General features: G+C 37.9%; 1 long non-coding RNA gene across 1 annotated transcript in view; it reads left to right on the top strand.

Moving 5' to 3' along the window:
• The first annotated feature begins 4,214 nt into the window (after nt 1–4,214).
• LOC132822337 (uncharacterized) overlaps nt 4,215–17,159 on the top strand; it is a 130,415-nt gene continuing 117,470 nt past the window's right edge. Inside the window, exon 1 of the long non-coding RNA XR_009645433.1 lies at nt 4,215–4,278. This is a non-coding gene — a long non-coding RNA (uncharacterized LOC132822337). The remainder of the gene's footprint in view (nt 4,279–17,159) is intronic.

Below are 17,159 nucleotides of genomic sequence, written 5' to 3'. Positions count from 1 at the left end.
CTTGTTGATTGCCCTACTGATCATGAATATATCTATCTCAACTTTAAATGTACATAAGGACTTTAGCCCCACTAGATCTCTGTGATGAGGAGTTCCAAAGACTCACAACACTCTGAGGGAAGAAATTTGTCTTTATCCTAGTTTTAAGTTGACATGCCTTAGTAGTATTGGTAGGTAGGTGAAGGTAAGGTTGCAATCTAGATGTTAGACCTGAATTTTGAGTTCCAGAAAGTACTACTGGGTGAGTGTTTAGTGTTTGGTGAGCATGTGAGAGGTTGATGGTGCAGTGTAGAGTAAATTTCATACAAAGATGCATTAATTGAGCTTAACCACTACATAATATCATTAGATAGCTTGTGGCATAACAACTAAATTTCATCAGAAAAACTTGTACTCTTAGCTTATTTCCATGACTATAGGTTAGCAGCCAAGGGAGTTCAGTTGCCTAATGCCATTCCAACCAATCATTTGCCCTTTCCTCCACCTTCTTGGGATGTGAAAACCCTGTCTGTAAAAGGCAATTTTCAAAATCTGTCTGCATTTTCCCCAGCATTTGATATCCTGTGTTTTCTTGTTTCTGGCCACTGGTGATTTTATTTGGCAATCCAGGCTCTCATGGTACCTTATTCCTCTGCAACACACCAGTGCATTCTCACTCTTCAGAGTGCCAAAACCTGAAGAATTCTATCTTCTTACTTCAGCTATTAACCTGTGCCAGTGATGTACTATGCGACCTTTAATATATGTCACGTGACTCCTCCTTCAGCGTACCCTCTCCAACTGGCGATGAGAATTAAGAAGTGTATTTAAAATATGACATTATGATCTGACATGTGGTAACATTTTAGAACAGTAGAGAAACAGCCAAGAACGTGTTTGCATTGTACTTTAATAGGTATAGTTAATCTATAACTTTAATACTTGAGGCCATATGACTTGTATCATATTTAATACTTGTATTCCATTACTGTTGACTTCCTTAACTGTATTATATGCACTTTCTCGAAATAGCAGATTGAAAACTGTTAAACCTGTCACATTCCAAACAATTGTCCAATCCTAACTTCACTCTGGAATTCTAACCCGCAAGACCTTTTAACCATTTCATTGGGGTTTTGCATTTACTAAAAGTATGTAAGTATGAAAAAATCTTTCTATCATTTTCTTGAACATATCATTGTCACATGGTTTGAGAAGGAGCTGAAGGAGATGGGATTAAGGTGGTGTTGTGATTCAGCAAGAGTGAAGAGTATGTGGCAGCCTCCTGACTGCTAAAACACAGATGGATTGCTTACTTAGCCAAACAGCAAGGGATGCTGGGCACATTGGCCAAGTGAAACTCTGCAATCACAAAAACCTGCAAATCAACCATGGCACAAACACAGCAGCCAGGTGTCCCTACCAACTTATCCACTAAACATAAGAGGACTCAGACAGAAAGCACCAGGTCCTGCTATACAAAGAAACTTACAGTAGCATGCCATCTCAATGATTGACCCTTGTTTCAAACTATTAAATATACCTCTCTGATCAGTCAGAATGATAGAAAGTTCCAGAAAATCATCTAAAAAGTATCAAAAACATGAGTTCACCTGCAGACCATTCTCTTGGAACCACTCTTGGAATCTCTGGAATTATCTAAGGCTTTCTGAGGAGACCAACATGGCAAGGGCACTGACCACCCAGAGAGAGAGAGAGAGAGAGAGAGAGAGAAAGCAGCTTTGCAGACCCAGAGACAGAGGCATAGTGAGAGCGACTGTGCAAATTTACAAGTGACTCGGGATGTAATGGAACTTAAGGAGCCAAGTAGGATTAAGGATCGTATGTTTAGTATTAAAAATTATTGTGACTTTGTTTCTAATAAAGTAGGACTGATTTGCTTTGGTATTGGCTTGTTTTCATATTGATTTAAATGCTTCAGCATTGTAGGACACCTGGGCAAATTCATCCATCACATTTTGGTCGGAATTGTCAGTAACTTGTTTAAGGAGGAACTAGACAATAGGTAGTATGTTAAGGAAGTGTTGTGACAAGTGGGGATGCAGATGTGAGGTGAGGGTAATTGCGATTCTACATTGATAATCTGGCATGGTCATTAAGCTCGGTTTGGCTGCAGGCATGTCCTGGAAGTGAAACATTTAGCATTGACATGAGAACAGAGTTCTTCCACTGAGAGCAGAGTTCTTTCCTGGAGGATTTACTGCTTTCTGAGGAACTCCCTTCATCTTCATTGCTTGGACCAAAGTTTCCAAACTGACATCAGGGAACTTTCAGGTCTAATCTGTCTTCAGATAGAATACAACTCCTCTTCAAGAAGTGGTGGACATCTTTCCTAGTATAAGAGGTACCTGTCCTTTTCCCTTCCGAACTAGCCTGCAGTCAATGAAAGTAGATTCAGACCTTATTCATTGCACCCAGCTTGTAGCGTCAAATACACATAGTGTCTTTGCCCACCTGAACAGCCATGTGCAGCATTCACTCTGCCCTATTGTGACTTGGTCCTTTTTCTCAGCCATCATTCATAGTCATAGAACATAGAACATTACAACGCAGTACAGGCCTTTCGGCCCTCAATGTTGCACCAACCTCATCTCTGGCTCGTGCCAGGGTCCACCCCATGTTGGGGGGTGGAGGGTGATGATTGGATGTCAGACCCTCCGCCCCTGGGCTTGAACCTCTCTGTCCTATTGCAGGCTGTTTCTCCTGAGGTGAGAGAAAGGGAGGGAGGGAGTGAGGGTGGGAGTGGGTGACCCTGCTGTTAGTGCTGGTGTAGATTGGCGGGGGGATGGAAATGGCAAGGTTTCCGAATGAGTCAGTTCACACTGTTGAATCCATGCAATGTTCTTAGTGTGGGGGTATAGGGAGGGAGGGGAGGGTGAAGTCTGGAGGAGCTGGATTCCCAGTGGACCTCAGACTTCAAAATCTGACAATCTGATGACCTGTGGAGAAGTGCATTCTTGGTCCCAAAAGTATACAATATTCTCGGTTCAAATATACAAAAAGGGCTAGAAGAGATGAAACACTACAAATGGCAGAAATTTAAAGAATGTGACATAGTAAATAGAGTCAAAGTGAACAACAGCTAAAATATTAAAGGAAACCAGAGCAACTGGACAGCATTCACTTCTTGTCTACAAATCTATTTTTATGACAACAAAAATATATTTACATATGGGATATTTTCATTCTTTTCTACATTTTTCATGGACATATCAATGCATCACATTATAATTACTGGAACTTTGAAATTTTGTTTGAAGAAAATGTTCAAAGCATAAACATCCTGAAACCACATCACACAACAATAGAATAATTAGCACTCATACGGGCTCCAGCTGCACTGGAACCAATCCATAAAAGAATTGCACCATTAAAACCATCTTTAGAAAAAAACCCCTCTTTGCTCAGTTCTTTTACCAGATTAACTTCTAATGCATTATGTGAACCAAATACATATGAATACCCTTGGGATATGCTTTATGTCCCACTTCTAGTGCTGACCATAACCTATTTGTGACTGAATCATTCTCTAAACACTGTGGTATGTGCCTTAAGGTAAGACAATCTGGAAGATTCTTTATGCATGATGATTCTGTATGTATAGGATAACTATTAAAGTCAGCAAAAAAGGTGGACAGAAATAATCTAGGATGGTGTTTGTCATTATTCTATCAAAACATCGAAAGCTAAGTAGTCCAATTTCTGAACAGGAAAGTTGAATACATTTTAAAATTAATTTTCTAATATATATCATTTTGTAATTAGTTGTTCCAAAATACCATGCATTAATTATAATTTGGCATTATCAATATGGTATGACTGATACTCTGTCCTCCCACTAGTTTTACTGATTATCTGTCAGCATGTCAAATGTCTGTAGTCATGTACAGGGTCAAATAACAGCTGCTACTAAATTTTTAACTTGTTTATGGAAAAAGTTAAGTTAAATTGATGCATACCTTTTAAAGTAAAGTTAAGTTTTAATAATCGAAAATATGAGTTACAACTTTACATCGAAAGGTCTTAAGTTACAGTTCTCACCACTTCAAAAGTACCAAGTTAAGAGATTTCCATTTTTTTCAGACTTTACTATAAACAGAGATGTGGCCTATGTCTGTACTTTGTTCTCATTTTGGTTTTACAATAGTCACCACTATGTTTTGTTCAAAATACCAATTTAGAAAAAAAATAATAGGAAACATCTTTGTTTTACAGACAATAAGAAAGCCCCTTAAATCACAAATGTTCACCTTGGCAGAAGAGGAACATCTGCCTAGGGTTCGTGCCTTAAACTCTTTGTGTTTCAAGAGGCTACAAGTTAATGAAAATAGTGTGCCTGAAGTACTGGAAGTTATAAGCACTTGTAATTAGTACCGGGTGATTCGTGCATTGTACATTGCCTATGGCCTGTGTTCCCAGTTATAATTGTTCATTTTTTTTCTATAGCTGTGTTTTCTCAGTACCTTGATGCAACAACATGAAATAATTTTTACATACACTTTTGGTAACAGAATGTTTATTAACACAAATTTTATTGTTTTAATCATTTTTAAAATATTTGAATACCTTCAAGAATTTCAGAAACAAAACTTTCAGAAACATTAAAGAATCAACAGATCTCTTTTTTAAACATCTTTTGATAAAAGGTTCAAAAATAACCTAGCTGGAGAGACAGATCTTGTAAACCTGAAATAAAATTATTATTTCCAATAGAAGATATTCATTTTGAGCAGCTAAGTAACAACAGATATTTAAAACGAAAATCTTTGTAACCTTAGTGCTACTACACTCATTGATTATTTTTCTCAAAATTACATATATGTCTGCGACTGATTCCTCTCATTCTTCTTGATCTCTTTGTTGCCTTTGACAAAGTTGACCATATTGTCATTCTCCAACCCCTACTTCCATCATCCAGTTTGGGGAGGTTGGGACTCTACTCACCTGGTTCCATTCTTATCTATCTAGATGAAGCCAGAGCGTCAACTGCAATGGTTTTCCTTTCCATTTCCACACCTAAATATATCCTTTATTTCATCTTATTTCTCAATTATATGTAGCCAAAAGCACAACATTAAGTTCTATATAGATGCTGATAACACCAGTATGTCTCTTGACCTTTTGCCTCTGGTTACCATACTGCATGTCAGACATCCAATACTGGATGAGAAGACATTCCCTCTAACTAAATATTGGGAATAGTGAAGCCACAAGATCTATTCATTAGACAACAACTCCATTCCTCTCTTTGCCAACTGACTCTGATGGAATTAGACCATTTATAAAGATGAACTACTTCCACCTCCATACATCACGTCATCTCTGTCTCAGCACTTCTTGTTATCTACTTCATCTCCTTTAGCATGCTTTTTAAAAGCCTATATAAAGGGGTAGGATTTGAATATCAGCTTAATATCTTCTTAAATGGTTTATTATTAAAATGTAATTGATAATTCTCCTTTGAAGTAACTTAAGATTTTTTTTAATGTGTTAAAAATACGATGCAGATGTAAATTGTTGATAGTGGTTCTATGGGATCACTGCATATCCTCACATATAAACTGAGATTATCCTGTTAAATTTTGTTTCACACAACTTTAATATTTAGCAAAACTATAGAGCACCTAAGATTAGATATAAAACTCTATTAGAAGTACAGTTACAAGGGTTATATTATGTTGAAAAATGAATGTAATTTCAATGGGACAAAGTTAAAGTACTAAGATTAATCTATTATTATTTTCAAAGATGTTACCATGTGATAGTACAGCCGTATTGCATACTTCAATTTAGTTCAATGATATTTTTATCTTACAGGGCATTGTAATCCTTTAAAATATATTATTGGAGTTCTCAGTATCTGAGAACAGTAATAAAAATTGAAAATTGAATTTATAATATGACGTTATGGTTTGACATATGGTAACACTTTAAAACAGTATTACAGTGAAGCAACCAGAATATGTGTTCCCATCTGTATAATGATAATAGGTGCATTTAATCCATGATTTTAATTTGTGAGGCCATATGACTTGCATCATATGTAACACTCTGAGTTGTCATTCCATAGCTGTTGACTTTCTTTGTTCTCTTAGAGGGTCTCTATAAATAAAAGGTTAGGAATGTCAAATCTATCAAGTTTTAAATAATCATCTAATTCTAGTTTCACTCTGGAATTCCAACCTGTAAAACAGTTAACTACTTCTTCAAGGTTGTGCATTCACTGAAAAGCTGTAATTACAATAGAAAGTATCACTGATCCTGCTCTTAAACTTGCCATTGTTGCACAGCTTCATGTTCACCTTTTTCTTCTCTGCTTTCATACACTCAAGCTCCACCTGCCAACAGCTCAGAAACTGTCTTGATCCAAGTTGGTAAAAGCACACCCCATGGCCATGATTGTACTCTCCCATGACTTATTTTTAATGCTTCTTATTTTTAACATCTGTTTGGCAACTGTATGGTTCAGTATTCCATGCATTTTTCTCACTAGTACATTTCCCTTAGAGTGCACTCTCTTAATTTGACTCCTACCTTTCCCAATATGGTCAGCATATTTCTAACAACCCACTCTCATCTTATTCATGTGGGCATCATATAGAATTCATCTAGGTTCTTTTCATTTTACTTTTTAAATGTTACCTATTTGCAGTTATCCATATAAATAATTTCAGCTTCCTATTTATGCTTAAGTCATTGAGCTTTGCCTCTCAGCCATCGACCTTGAATTTTTTATGAATAAACGGTCATGTTTCTCATCCAAAATCAAATTATGAAAATGAACATGAATTATTCCAGTTTAAGGTTGGAAAGGTTGAAGCTCTCACCAACTATATGGATTCCCTTGACTGCACCCTTCTCACTGGCAGCTTGGATGAACCACATCTGACTATGTATGAATAAAGTGTCCTGTCACATCCAGTTGTTAATTTCCTATCCATCTGCTATCTATTTTCCATTAATTCTACATACCTCTACACCTATGATAATGTTCTCCTCACCCCAGGTGAACCTCCTGACTCTCAATACTTTATTTTTACAATGTAGTCTTTGTTGGTCATCCAAATATTTGCTCGATATAAATTCAAACCCGACTCATTTAAATCTCTGCTCCCAGACCCAGACCCACAGTAAGCCCTGCTTTAATATTACTGTTTGTAAATCCCTACCTTTGATGCATTGAATTCAATATACTTGTGCTTGATTAAAAATTCATTCTTGGCTTTGCTGCACCTTGCTCACATTCCAGCTTCCATAATTTTTAACGCTCCAAATTGGCCTTTTGAGGATCCATGTCGCTGAGGGTGGCCACACCACAACAAACAGAAGAGTTTTCAGACATTATTCAGACATTTAACCTTATTCTCCAAGCACTCCTCCAAGCTAGCCTAGCTTAATTTTCAACTTGCTTTACTGACCAGACATTTTATGTTCTCTCTTCTGGTACTGCTTGTCATTTTAGTTTTATTTTGTGAAGCACTTTTGGACACTTGCTTTGTTAAAGATGCTATGAGTCATGAGTAATATAATTGTTTGCAAGTGAAAGCATTGGGAGTTGGAATACATCTTCAGGACATGGGTACAGATTCGGCTCAGAATTGAGAAAGTGCTGCGTTGTCAGACATCTTGTACTTTACATGTTATATTGTACTGAGACTCTGTCTGTCTTAAAGATTACCACAAAAGATCCCATTTTTTCCCCCAGTGCGTAGCAAGATCATCCCATGTCCTGGCTAAGACTTATCCTTCCCCTCATGTCACAAACAAAAATCTATCCAGTTCATTACAGTTTGTGGGAACTTGTTTTCCAGAAATTGGCTTCCATGTTTTTTTCTTACATAATGATAGAGACTAGACTTCAAAAGGAATTAATTGGCTATAAAGTGCTTTAGGATGGCCTGAGGTCATAGAAGCTCCTCTATAAATACAAGTTATTTGCTTATTTTCTTGTATTTGTCATAATGATTGCAAACTGTAATTGGTGAATACTTTTATTCAATTTTTAAGTTAATATACAACTCTATTGTGACAGAACCAAATTAAAGTTGCATGTAATGAGCTGATTATGGAACAAATAATTAGTGTGGTTTAACAACAAACTACATTTGAGTAATAATTTGTTTGTATCCAGATTGCATGCAAATTTAATCTTCATTGTTTTTATTTTAGGGCACATGCATTGTGTTTACTTAATTTATACTTTCCTCCACAGCTGTTTGAACAGACTGGAAATATTGAACATCTGAATAGATTTAAGTTGGAGGTGTTCTGTTAGGATTGTATTTAAATCTGTACATTAAGATCATTTCTGTAGTTAAAAAGTAGATTCCTTATCTTTCTCAAAGCATATTTTCTTTCTATCTATCTGATGTCCACAATATTCATAATCTCTTTATTTATATGACATTTTTATGCAGGTAGAATTTATGGTTATTTTCCTTAACTGTGTAAAAGGAGTATTGCCTCAGTGTCAAGTCCAACTGCACTTTCTGTTTTTGTTAGTGAATCCCAAAATGTTGCAATATGCATTCCTTCAGTAAAAATTAATATATGCATGTAATTAAATTTGTTTAGAGTTCCAATGTTATCATTGTGTGGCAAAACATTTTTTTTAAGGAAATTGCTCAGACTGGTTCAGGGTGAGAGGGGAAAGATATAAAAGAGACCTAAAGGGCAACTTTTTCACACAGAAGGTCATATGTGTATAGAATGAGCTTGCAGAGGAAGTGGTGGAGGCTGGTACAATTGGAATATTTAGAAGGCACCTGGATGGGTATATGAATAGGAAGGGTTTGGAAGGATATAGGCCGGATGCTGGCAGATGGGATTAAATTGGGTTGGGATATCTGGTCGGCATGGACAAGTTGGACCGAAGGGTCCATTTCTGTGCTGTACATCTCTATGACTCTATGTTATGATGCACCTTCATGACAGGTGGGATTGGAACTTGGATCTTTTAGCCTAAAGGGGAGGACATTAATGTTACGCCACACAGTACCTTCCAATAGCAATATACAATGGCTAAATATTACTGACATTGCCTATTTAGCTGTCTCTCTAATTTACTATTAATTGTGAAAGGTAAAGGAGAATTGAGGGTTCACAATATGGTGGTAGGGAGGCAAAGGATCTGTGTCTTTCCTTTTGGGACCCTAAATGAAATGGAAGTCAGACAATTCTATGTGGTTGCTAAACCAGGAGAAGTTTGCAAATTGGCAAAAGCAAGTGGTGCAACTTTTTAATTGTACAAGACTATGTTGCTTTTCGAAGCGTGACATTATTACATTATTGAGTCAGAGTGGTGCCAGGAGTCACTGTTGAGCTACAGTTTGCTGCAGACTGATGTGAACAATACAGCCAGACCTGGCAAGAGAACATCTTTCTTCCTTCTCTCTGTGAGTGAAAACAGAAAAAAAACCATGAAAATTAAAATGAATTCTAATACAAGAAGGACCTAGATCCATCTGATAGAGTTATTGAGTCATAGAGATATACAGCAAGGAAATTTACCCTTTGGTCCAACTAGTTCATGCTGACCTAGAAATTGATCGAGTCCCATTTGTCAGCATTTAGCCCGTATCCCTCTAAATCTTCCTATTCATGTATCCATCCAGATACCTTTTAAATGTTGTAATTGTACCAGCCTCCACCATTTCTTCTGGCAGCTCATTCCATATACGCACCATTCTTTGCATGAAAAGGTTGCTCCTTACATTCCTGTTAAATCTTTGCCCTCTCACCTTGAAGCTATGCCATCTAGTTTAGGACTCCCCCACACCATGGAAAAGACACTGTCTATTTACTCTATCCATGCCCCTCATGATTTTATCATTGCTAAAATCAACAAGACTTAGGAATAATGCCACAATTTGTGATATGGACTTTGGGCTTTGAGAATTTTGTTTTCACTATACTTTCCACTTCAATATTTGTGTCAATCTATTTGTCTTTTGTTAATCTTACTTATTTATGAGTGTACAATTGAGATTTTAAAAGATTGTAGTTAAATCACATAATTGTAGATCAGTAAATCCTTTCATTTTCTTTGTCATTGGTTCGAGAATTAATGTGTTTATAATAAAATATATGTTTGTGATGAAGCCTGCAGTGAATTGTTTTTGTCCTGACTGCCAATCAGTCAGGCAAATTGATCATCTTGGTAGTTTAATTAAGTATTCACACATTGTGATGACTTGTGATACAATGGAACTTGATTATCAATGCATTTTTCCTAGCTATGTTGTAGCAGACTCTTGTTTGCAATGGAGATGCTCACAACTTGAAATAAACTTCTGGTTTTGGGCTCATTACATCTTATAGGCAATCTTCTTGGCTCCTGACTCAGAGTCATTCTTAATTGATAGACTGTGCGTTTGAAAGAAACATTAATACTACCTGTAAGAATGTTTTAAATACATCCTAAAATGTAAGTAGATGAATTAACATATGATCAGAGTCAGTCTTGTGTCTAAACCTTTCAGGATGAGATACACAGCTAGTGGATGTTGGGCGGCAGGGGACCTAACCAAATGGATCCTGAAACTAAGCTATGTGTTGAGAGAGGAACCAATTTAGGAAGGGGAAATGGAGCAGAGAAGATTTCCTTCTGGATTGAGGAGGAAGAGGAAGAAACAGAATATCTTCTAAAAATGTTTTCAGTTTCCTTTCAAACCTCATGGACCTTTCTGCATAGGCTGGAGGTTAAAATTACAATTAAGGACTAATTTGCATACTTAAAACAGGATCCAGTCCCCTAAACACTTTCCTCCAAATTGTACCTTACAAATAGTCAATATACTTGCTGCAAAGAGCAGGTTAATGATGGCACCAATAGAAAGGAACAGAATTGGAGCAGAAAGTCAGGTGACACATTTCAACTGCTGGATCCAACTCAACCCAACATCCAACTTCCTCTCCATCTAGCACTTTGCTTATCTGGCATCCAACCCAAAAACACCCTACCTGGTCCTCATCCAGCATCCTTCCCAAGTGGCACCGTACCCACTTAGCACCTTCAAATCACACTTACCTTTTGTACTTACTGTTTGACAGCTGCTGTTAAAGTGATGGAAGAACTTATCAATTTCAATGATGCTGGTTGCCCTGCAAAGTGAATGTGGCTGCCAACCTCTGAGAGTTTCATTCTCCAAAGGAATTGTCAGAATTGAAGTGCAGCTCCACATTTCTGAGGACACCTGATCAGAATCTCATCCAAGCATTGAGAGCTCTCCTCTTTTACCGTGAGACTGCCACTCCTTGGAAAATCCAGCCCATTGTTCCCTCTGGCTGGGGAATCTAGGACAATGAGGTACAGTTTTCAGGTAAGGGGCTGATCACGAGTTTGAGATGAGGTGATTCAGCCAATGCTCTACAACAGAACTTTCTGAAGACACCATCATTGCATCATTGAATATTTATAGACAAGGTAAATAGATTTATAGTTTCTTGGGAAATCAAGGAATATGTGAAGAGGTGGGAAAATGGAGTTGAAACCCAGGATCAGGCATGGTTACATTGAATAGTGTAGCAGGGCTCTATGGTAGATTCCTGTTTGTATTTTTTATGTTCTTAAATCTTGAACTGAATAAATTTCTGTTCTTGGAGAAAGAACAGGCTACTCACATTGTGACACTTGAATGCATATGCATCTGTATCTCATTTTTTGCAGTGATGAGAGATAGATATGATATGACAGAAGCCCCTTTGATGTCTCTATGTAAGTTGTGGAGAACATTAGAGCTTGTCAAATGCTGGACCTGAACAGCAGTTGCCTGAGCTTCAGCTGAAGTTGTCACCACACGATTCCTTCGTGTAGGAGCTTGATATAACATACATTGTGCTGGCTACTTACATTGTGATTGACTGTTTTATCTTGTTTCTGTGTAATGCAACCTTACATAGATTAGAAATGGATTGTGGTGCACTGATCCATTAGTATGAGCTCCTGGACAGTTGGCAACCCCCTCCACACCAGGGAGATCTCTTGGATTGTAGTTTGCCATTCCCAAAATTATTTCTGAATGGTGTGAACATGGAGCTGTGAAGAAGGAGAAGATTCTTACTGAAGACAATATTGCTGAGACAAAGTAAGATTATTTTAACAGAAGTCCAACAGAACTGATACATACCACCACACTCATGTTGAGACATGTCATTAAAATAGTGCCTCCCACACACAGACTGAATGGACAATGGCTACCAGTTGTGAGGGAAGGGGTGGTGAGGGTGAAAGGTGTTCTTTTTGCCCAGGGGGTAACACCTGTTTAGGCATGCACACAGGCAGCACATTAGTGAGAGCCTGCTATGATCAGAGAAGAGTGGCCAAGGTGGGTTTTCTAAGCCTGATCATCTGATTTAAGACAATATTTTATTTGCCTCGTGCATGGATCATGGAGATGTATAAAATTGTAGTGTTCCCAAATATTAGGGCAATAGCTGGAAACAACAGCTGGTCCATCATGGGAAGATGTGCAGGTGTTTCGTTGACTAAGTGTCCACTCTTTACTAAGCTTTTTTATATGAGAACATACTGAGCAGCTGGTGTTGTGACCATATGCTGTTGCTTGGTGTGCTAACGAAGGATCAACATACCGGGTGAAGATTAAATTCATTGTTGTGCTTTGTGTCATTGATACCAAAGTATGGGGTAAGGACTTTAGGAATTAGGGGGAACCCCTTTTAATTTACATCCTTTTGTTGTGCCCCAGCTTGTCTTACAAAATGAGGAGGAATGTATTATGTGGCCTAATGAAAGGATGTGAAGTTGTCGGTTCCAGCACAGTTTACCTGTGGGAAGAAGTGAGAAAATGTAGGCCAAATAATTCTGTTGACATTTTTTCTTAGTTTATTCTTTCAGAGGAGTCGAGTTGTGTTGTTTAACCAGCATTGTTCATCCCTAATTGCCCTTGAGAAGTTGACAGTGGGCTGAATTCTTGAATCACTGCACTCCATGTGGTATAGACATACCCACAGTGCCATCTGGAAGATAATTTCAGAATTTTGACCCAGTAAAAGAACAGCGACACATTTCCAAATCACGATTATCATGCAAGTGGTGTTCACATGCATCAAGTACTCTTGTCCTGCTAGGTGGCAGAGGTTGAGGGTTTGGAAGATGCTGTTGAACAAGTCTTGATAAAATGAAGCAGTGCATCTTGTAGATGGTACATACAAGCAATGCAGAATTTTAAACAGGAGATGTACATTGGAAGCTCTGGTGAAGTAATTGAATTTCTTTTCAGATCCCTACCTAACTGTGGTGTGATGGCCCTGACATTTTAAAAATATTCACTTTTGGGATATGGATATCACAGGCAAAGTTAGCATTTTTGTTAGTCCTGAATTGCCCTTGAGAGCAGCTAACAGTCCACCATGATGCTGTGGGTCTGGAGTCACATGTAGGTCAGATCAGGTAAGAATGGCAGATTTTCTTGTCTAAGAGATAGAGTTATAGAGTCATAGAGATGTACAGCATGGAAACAGTTTCTATGGTCCAACTCATCCATGCCGACAAGTTACCCTAAATTAATCTAGTCCATTTGCCAGTAATTGGCCTGTATCCCTCTAAACCCTTCCTATTCATAGACCTATCCAGATGCCTTTCAAATGTGTAATTGTACCAGTTTTCACCACTTCCTCTGGCAGCTCATTCCATACACGCACCACTCTTTACGTGAAGAGGTTGCCCCTTAGGTCATTTTAAAACCTTTCCCTTCTCACCTTAAACCTATGCCCTCGAGCTCTGGATACCCCCACCCCAGGAAAAAAGACCTTGGTTATTTCCCCAATCCATGCCCCTCATGATTTTATAAATCTCTATAAGGTCACCCTTCAGCCTCCGACACTCCAGTGAAAACAGTCCAGTCTATTCAGCCTCTCCCTATAGCTCAAACCCTCCAACCCTGGCAACATCCTTGTGTTATTACTGGATCAAGTAGATTTTTATGACAATCAATGATAGTTTCATTTTCCAGCTTTCAGTTCTAGATGTCATTATTTAATGGAATAAATTTAAACTCCTCTAGCTGCCTTAGTGGGATTCAAAACTATTCCCCCAAACTGAGAACTATGATTACTCGTACAGTGATGTTACCACTGTACCACTGCTTCCCCAATTATATATTCAGTTACCTCTGCTCATCAGTTGTGTGGTTATTTGGTAGAGTACTCCGCATTTTTCTGCAAAGAGCAGCTGTCCTTCCCTCCAGGACATCCACTATGACACTGTTAGAGAAGTTTGGGAATGCAGCAACAGATATTTTTCAGGCAGCTTCAGCTCAATAGTTCAATATTTATCAAGGGAATTTCCTTTTGACATTGCAGCCTTCCTCTAAATCATGGCAACCCTTTCAGGTTTCTCATGAACCACTGCGCAAGCTATCAATTAAAAGCAGCAGTAAGCTCACAGCTCACTCTTCTGATGGAAGTCAAACACACATCTCAAAATGTCATGTGCCTCATGCTGTTATGTTTAGTAGTTCAACCTCCACTTTGTTCTTGGTTGAAAATCTATGTCAGCCTTTCACATCCCTATCTGTTTTCAACAGGTGAGGAAAATAACTAAACATTAGCACCAAATCTATCAAGCTGGTGATGTATGGAAGGTGTAATTCTGTTATTTCTATTGCATGCAAAATCTTTTCAATGACTGTTATCAGAGGTTTTGATCATACTATTTGTGGATTTTAGTTGGAAGTTCAATAAATGTATTACTTCTGTCAGCTTTTATTTCTTGAGAGCTGCCAAACTGTGTGCTGCTTCTTTTAGCTTCTGGTAGCTCTTAGCATGTCATCAGCTTCCGGTGCGCATCCCATGTTGTGGGGATGGGGGCCCTTCTCTCAACTTCATAATTATTTCCTTTAGCTTCTGGGAGGAACATAACTTACTTCATTGTAAGGTTTTGTAATACCTGGCAAACTATAATGAATTGGGAGACTTTCACTAAAGTACATTTCCACTGAATTCCAACATCATCTGAAATGAGATTTGCTTCTATGTGCTGCTGTAGGCACTTCTTGTAATACCATGGGTTTCATTATATCGATTGTCCACATTTCCCAAGTTTATTTTTTATTATCAATTACCATAACTACTTAGAGTTATTTCAGTTATAAAATGACACCCTGATACATGACTTGGAGTCAGTAGATTATTGTATAAGAAAAGCATAGTGACAGCTTCCTGAGTATTGGATATACATATATAGAATAAAGTAGGGGTGGCACAGTGGCTCAGTGGTTAGCACTGCTGCCTCACAGCGTCAGGCACCCGGGTTCAATTCCCAACTCGGGAAACTGTCTGTGTGGAGTTTGTACATTCTCCCTGCGTCTGCGTGGGTTTCCTCCGGTTTCCTCCCACAGCACCAAAGATATGCAGGTTAGGTAAATTGGCGATGCTAAATTGCCTATAGTGTTAGGTGCATTAGTCAGGGGTAAATGTGGGGAAATAGGTCTGGGTGGGTTGCTCTTCAAAGGGTCGGTGTGGACTTGTTTGCCGAAGGGCCTGTTTCCACACTGTAGGGAATCTAATCTAATCTATACATGAATTGTAGATCAATAGACTGGAAGCCTTTCCTATTCATGCAATTGATTGATTGCTAAATGGGACTTTGTATGTCTCTTGCATTCTATCAGTTCCTCCTTGTGCATTTGAGTACCTTGCCAGTTGGTGGAATTGTATCATTTGAATTCTCTGTTTCCCTTGTTTAAATGGCACAGAGATTAATAGTGATACAGACATTTTTCCTGCATCCATGTTTACTGTGTAAAGGGGTAGCCTGTGATGATGGTAACATTTAGTCACAGGATGTTGCAACACTAGTTACCTTTGATTTTGCCTGGTAATAAGGGCAAGAACTGCTGGAAGTGTTTGATAGATCACTCAGAATAGATTCTTGGTCAATTGCAGGAGTTTGGACATTTTGCTTTGATCTCTTAAAGAAAAGGTTAGGCAGAAATAGTGTTGTTAACTGGCTGCATAAGTTGGGACTCAGGAGAAGTCCCAGTGAACGTTTTGGTGGCTCCATGCTTTAGAAAGAATTAGGGCTAGAAAATAAAGCTTTCATAGTTTAGTACAGCTGAGAGTGTGAGCAATGAAACACAAAAGTTGGTCGAACTGAGAAACGTTGGAGTAAAAAGAAATTCTGAGCCTGTGGCTGACCATTTAGTAAGAAGATGGAGTTGTGTTGGTATTTATGAACATTCTCAGAAATTCTGGGGAATGCCATCTGGGCAGAAACAATTGAGTTCGCAAGATGTAAGCAATTATTGAGGCAGTTTGGATGGAATGGCTTTAAGGAAGTTCCAAGATCTTCAGACTTAAAGAATTGGGATCCCTTGTGATGGAGACAAAGTTTTAACAAGATTTGATGAACCGCAATGTCACTAATGTCTGGATGGGATGTTGAGAAATCTGTGGGATCTGTCTTAACCACATCTGCTTTTTGATGTGTTCTGTGGGATGTTTGACCACAGTTTGTCTGTTAATTGTGTTTACCTCATTTTAATTCTTGATGTTTGAGTAAGCGATGTTTGTATGTGTGTACGTGTGCATAAATTGTCTTACTCTTCTAACCTTATATAGAAAAGTTTATTTTGATTGTTCTATATAATGGAATCTTGTGGTTATATTCCCTTAGTAAATACGTAAGAGTTTAAACTTTGTCTACTTTAAATAAAAAGTTACTGATTGCTGAACAGTTCATAATATAAATTTAGTGTTCTCTTCTGGGATTGTATCATAACTGCACTTCACTCGAATTGAGTATCTGTAATCTTTAGGCAATGGTCAACTGCTGTTTGACTAATGTGGGAAAGTCACTATATGCTTTCCATAAGGATTCAATTGAAAAGAAATTGAGCATACTATAAATGATTTAATTGAGGTGTATAAAGTGATCAAAGGAGTTGAATGGGTATATAAAGTGGAAATATTTCCTGTACTTGTGTTATGATTTTGTAGGGATCATTAACATTTTAGAAGATATTTGAGCATTGAATAGTCAGCTGGAAGAAACTGTGCCAAACATTGTGATGTTTTTAAGCAATGAAAATCTCTGTTGTATTATTTATACTTTTTATAATTTAGCACCTATGGCACCAGGAGTGTGCGAACTGATCAAGTATTCTAGATAATCAAAGGTTCACATAATCAACATAAAA

This window comes from Hemiscyllium ocellatum, chromosome 14 (assembly GCF_020745735.1).
Source record: "Hemiscyllium ocellatum isolate sHemOce1 chromosome 14, sHemOce1.pat.X.cur, whole genome shotgun sequence".
Classification (NCBI taxonomy): Eukaryota; Metazoa; Chordata; class Chondrichthyes; order Orectolobiformes; family Hemiscylliidae; genus Hemiscyllium; species Hemiscyllium ocellatum.
This window is presented reverse-complemented; position numbering and strand designations above follow the sequence as displayed.